This window comes from Capricornis sumatraensis, chromosome 4 (assembly GCF_032405125.1).
Source record: "Capricornis sumatraensis isolate serow.1 chromosome 4, serow.2, whole genome shotgun sequence".
In the NCBI taxonomy this organism is placed as follows: domain Eukaryota; kingdom Metazoa; phylum Chordata; class Mammalia; order Artiodactyla; family Bovidae; genus Capricornis; species Capricornis sumatraensis.
In genome coordinates this window covers 76222240-76227937 of record NC_091072.1, presented here as the reverse complement: position 1 = coordinate 76227937, position 5698 = coordinate 76222240, and the positions used below count along the sequence as shown (strand labels likewise).

Sequence of the window (5698 nt, the reverse complement as noted above, 5' to 3'; positions counted from 1 at the left end):
GAGCACAGAAATATTATTTAGTAAGGATTTCTTCTTGTGGCACAGGAAACAGCCACAGTTGGTGATTCCAAAATAATTTAGGTGTCCTGGCAAGCTCTCAAAGTTCTAGGAACATGGAACCCTGCCTTGGGTGCCTGCTCAGTCATGTCCAACTCTTTGCGATCCCATGGACTGTAGCCTGCCAGGCTCCTCTGTCCATGGGATTTCCCAGGCAAGAATACTAGAAAGGGTAGCCATTTCCTCCTCTAGGGGATTTTCCCAACCCAAGGATCAAACCAAATTTCCTACATTGCAGGCAGATGCTTTACCACTGAATCACCAGGGAAGCCCACTTGGGTCCCTACTTTACTACTGTGCCCAAGTGAGTGGTCCACGCCATGGACCTTGGCACAGTACTCCTTTAAATTACTTCTTTATTTGAATGGAGGCCTGACACTTCATGGAAAACACATCCACCGCAGAAAGTAATTTTAGGACAGGAGCCAAGGGTCCATGTCCTATTTTCCTTGTCATTTCTTGAGTCTGGCTGCCCTTTCCTCCTGAACAATGCTATCCTCAGTAACTTCAAGTTATCTGATACTTGGACACATCAGTGTGATTCCAAATGCCAGACTGTCTTCCAGTTTGGAGATGGGAAAAGGAGAACAGCTACATTTAATGATTTTAAAATGACTTTATCACACCCCCTTCGATAAGGAAGAGGATCAAAAGTGGAAAGAACAGCTCTAACTCTGATAAGGGGATCATCCTACCTGAGGATATTATTTTTGTAGGCTAAATTATAATTACAAATAATAATGATGATTATTACAGTGAGTAATAGCATATAGAGTTTTTAACGCACTTCATGTGTTATCACACTTAACTGTCACAACAACTCTAACAGAGTAGTCTATTGTTACCCCAATTTTCAGCAAGGAAACAGAAGTCTAGGAAAACTATGTGACATGCACAAGGTGGAGCTGGGATTTGATCTTAGTCTAATGCTGGAGCTTATATCTTTCATCATTGTACTAGGTTTTTTACCCATATTCTGAGCTCTAGCTATTAAGAAATGTCCATGTTTTACCAAACATACCTTGCTGCTTCCCAACCCTAAACCTCCTGGTACACAGCTTCGTTGTTGCTGTTCAGTTGCTTAGTGGTGTCCGACTCTTTGCAACTGCATGGACTGCAGCATGTCAGGCTTCCCTGTCCTTCACCATCTCCCAGAGCTTGCTCAAACTCATGTCCATTGAATCAGTGAGGCCATCCAACCATCTCATCCTCTGTCACCCCCTTCTCCTCCTGCCTTCAATCTTTCCCAGCATCAGGGTCTTTCCTAATTAGTCCTCTCTTCACATCAGGTGGTTAAAGTATTGAAACTTCAGCTTCAGCATCAGTCTTTCCAATGACTATTCAGTACTGATTTCCTTTAGGACTGACTGATTTGATCTCTCTGAAGTCAACGGGATTCTCAAGAATCTTCTCCAACACCACAGTTCAAAAGCATCAATTCTTCAGCACTCAGCCTTCTTTATGGTCCATCATCCATACATGACTATTGGAAAAACCATAGCTTTGACTAGACAGACTTGTGTTGCCAAAGTAATGTCTCTGCTTTTTAATATGCTGTTTCTCATAGCTTTTCTTCCAGGGAGCAAGCATCTTTAATTTCATGACTGCAGTCACCATCTGCAGTGATTTTGGAGCCCAAGAAAATAAAATCTCTCATTATTTCCACTGTTTCCCCATATATTTGTCATGAAGTGATGGGACCAGAGGCCACATTCTTAGTTTTTTCAATGTTGAGTTACTGCAACCATCTAGAATGCAGTAGTTTTAAGCCAGGTTTTTCACTCTCCTCTTTCACCTTCATCAAGAGGCTCTTTAGGTCCTCTTCACTTTCTGCCTTAAGGGTAGTGTCATCTGCATATCTGAGGTTGCTGATATTTCTCCCGGAAATCTTGATTCCAGTTTCTGCTTCATCCAGTCCAGCACTTTGCATGTACTCTGCATTTAAGTTAAATAGCAGGTGACAATATATATCCTTGACATACTCCTTTCCCAATTTGGAACCAGTCCGTTTTCCATATGTGGTTCTAACTTGCTTCTTGACCTGCATACAGGTTTCTCAGGAGGCACGTCAGGTGGTCTGGTATTCCCATCTCTTTAAAAATTTTCCAAAAGACACAGATGTATAAAACAGTCTTTTGGACTCTGCGGGAGAGGGAGAAGGTGGGATGATTCGGGAGAATGGCATTGAAACATGTATAATATCATATAAGAAACGAATTGCCAGTCTAGGTTCAATGCAGGATACAGGATGCTTGAGGCTGGTGCACTGGGATGACCCAGAGAGACGGTATGGGGAGGGAGGTAGGAGCGGGGTTCAGGATTGGGAACACGTGTACACCTGTGGCAGATTCATGTTGATGTATGGCAAAACCAATATAATATTGTAAAGTAAAATAATAAATAAATAAATAAATGCAAAAAATAAATAAATAAAAATAAAAAAGAATGACAATTTAAATAAAAAAGAAGAAAAAAATTTTCCAGTTTGTTGTGACCCATACAGTCAAAGGCTTTAGCCGAGTCAATGAAGCAGAAGTAGATGTTTTTCTGGAATTCTCTTGCTTTTTCTATGATCCAACAGATGTTGGCAAATTTATCTCTGGTTCCTTTGCCTTTTCTAAATCCAGCTTGAACATCTGAGAGTTCTTGGTTCACATACTGTTGAAGCCTAACTTGGAGAATTTTGAGCATTATTTTGCTAACTTGTAAAATGAGTGCAATTGTGCAATAGTTTGAGCATTCTTTGGGATTGCCCTTCCTTGGAATTGGAATGAAAACTGACCTTTTCCAGTCCTGTGGCCACTGCTGAGTTTTTCAAATTTGCTGGCATATTGAGTGTAGCACTTTCACAGCATCATCTCTCAGGATTTGAAATAGCTCAGTTGGAATTCCATCACCTCCACTAGCTTTGTTCATAGTGATGCTTCCTAAGACCTACTTGACTTCACATTCCAGGATGTCTGGCTCTAAGTGAGTAGTCACACCATCATGTTATCCAAGTCATTAAGATCTTTTTTGGGTAGTTCTTCAATGTATTCTTGCCACCTCTTAATATCTCCTGCCTCTGTTAGATTCATACCATTTCTGTCCTTCATTGTGCCCATTTTTGCATGAAATGTTCCCTTGGTATCTCTAATTTTCTTGAAGAGATCTCTAGTCTTTCCCATTTTATTGTTTTCCTCTATTTCTTTGCATTGTTCACCTAGGAAGGCTTTCTAATCTCTCCTTGCTATTTTTTGAACTCTGCGTTCAGATGGTTATATCTTTCCTTTTCTCCTTTGCCTTTCACTTCTCCTCTTTCTCAGCTATTTGTAAGGCCTCCTCAGACAACCACTTTGCCGTTTTGCATTTCTTTTTCCTGGGAATGGTTTTGATCACTACCTCCTGTTCAATGTTATGAACCTCCGTCCACAGTTCTTCAGGCCCTGTCTATCAGATCTAATCCCTTGAATGTTTGTCACATACACTGTATAATCATTAGGGATTTGATTCAGGTCATACCTGAATGATTGAGTGATTTTGCCTACTTTCTTCAATATAAGTCTGAATTTTACAATAAGGATTTTGTGATCTGAACTACAGTCAGCTTCCAGTCTTATTTTTCTGATTGTATAGAGCTTCTCCAATTTCAGCTGCAAAGAATATAATCAATCTGATTTTGGTATTGATCATCCAGTGATTTTCATGTGTAGAGTCATCTCTTGTATTGTTAGAAGATGGTGTTTGCTATGACCAGTGTGTTCTCTTGGCAAAACTCTGTTAGCCTTTGCCCTGCTCCATTTTGTACTCCAAGGTCAAACTTGCCTGTTACTCCAGGTATCTCTTGACTTCCTACTTTTGCATTGCAGTCTCCTATGATGAAAAGAACATCTTTTTTGGGTGTCAATTCTAGGTCTTGTAGGCCTTGAAGGTCTACACAGCTACCTCAGTGTAAATGTGCTTCCATTCCATGCCTCCATAGAGAAATGATACTTATCCTTAACAATTTTGTTCCGTTACCTTAAATTAGATGATATCACCGACTTTTCTGTAAATCAGAGTTCCCATTGCAGTTAATCACACTCTGTTTCAATTGTTTACCTTTATTTTTATATTCTCTTTTGAACTACTGCCTTTTAAAAAATTAGCAATGAATCTTATTCTCTATGTTCCATGAGACTGATACAAAACTTGACCCAAGTTGAATCCTTGTGATATTAAAGGACAATCCTTGTGATATTAAAAGACAATCAGTGCAGTATGAAAACTGCTTGGAGGAGGATAGTAGAAAGTTCACTGTCATGCTTTTCTTTATCATATTTAGGGACAAGTCTCTGTAAATGGCCTTGGGAAACCACAGCACCATGATGGAATTTATCCTCCTCGGGCTCTCTAGTGATCCCCATACCCAGGCTCTGCTCTTCGTGCTGTCCCTGCTGGTTTACCTCCTGACCTTGACAGGAAACATGACAATGAGGCAGTAATCAGGGCTGATTCTCACCTTCACACCCCCATGTACTACTTCCTGAGTCACCTCTCCTTCTTAGACCTCTGTTTCTCCTCTGTTACTGTGCCGAAGATGTTGGAAAACCTCCTTTCTAAAAGGAAAACCATCTCCGTAGAGAGCTGTCTGGCTCAGGCTTTCTTTGTGTTTATCACTGCAGGGACTGAAGCCTCTCTGCTCTCAGTCATGGCCTATGGCCGCTGTGTCACCATTTGCCAACCACTACTCTACGGCCAGGTGATGAGTGAACAGCGGTATGCCCTGCTTGTGTGGGGTTCATGGAGCCTGGGCATTCTGAACACAGTCATCAGTGTCCCTCTGGCAACGAAAATGGGCTTCTGTGATACCCATATCATTCCACACTATAGTTGTGAACTGCCCTCACTCTTCCTTCTCTCTTGCTCAGATGCTTCCACCAACCTCATTGCCATGCTCTGGTCCCTCATCCCGCGTGGCCTTGTAACTTCCCTCTCAATCTTCTTCTCTTGCGCCTACATAGTCTCCACCATCTTGAGCATCACCTCTACCTCTGGCAGAAGCAAAGCTTTTTCTATGTGCTCCTCCCGCCTTACCACAGTAATCTTGTTCTCTGGTTCAATAATAACAGTTATTATTATTATTAATAATAACCAAATAATGATAATGGTTATTATTTTGAACATTATTCAAAAATAATGGTTTTCTCCGTTATTTCACGCCAACCTCAGGATGCTCTCTGGAGCTGGTCTTCTCTGTGCTGTACAGCGTAGTCATTCCCATGCTGAATCCTCTCATCTACAGCCTAGGGAACAAGGAGGTGAAAGCAGCTCTGCAAAGAACACTGGGAAAGTATCAGAATAAAGAGATAATGACAAGTAATTGTAAGAGAAATACATAAAGCAAGATATCGCATCACTGACATTAGGAATTTTCTGACTGCTCATAATGTCAAATTTGGAAAAATTAATCAGAAAGGACTAAAGAAAAAATAATGTAGATCTATTATACAGTGGATCGTTCAGTTCAATCTTCCCAGAGGCAAAACATTGATTAAATATTCATGTGACACTGTAAAAATTTGCTTAGAACATATTCATCAATATTTCCTACTTGTTCTCATATATGCATATTAAGGTGAGTTTGGTGTAAATTAGATATCAGAATTTGTAGCTGAGTTTG

The 5698-nt window shown here is 40.6% G+C and overlaps 1 pseudogene; it reads left to right on the top strand.

Moving 5' to 3' along the window:
* The first annotated feature begins 4376 nt into the window (after positions 1–4376).
* Positions 4377–5417, top strand: LOC138078618 (olfactory receptor 8S1-like; annotated as a pseudogene).
* Positions 5418–5698: the final 281 nt, after the last annotated feature.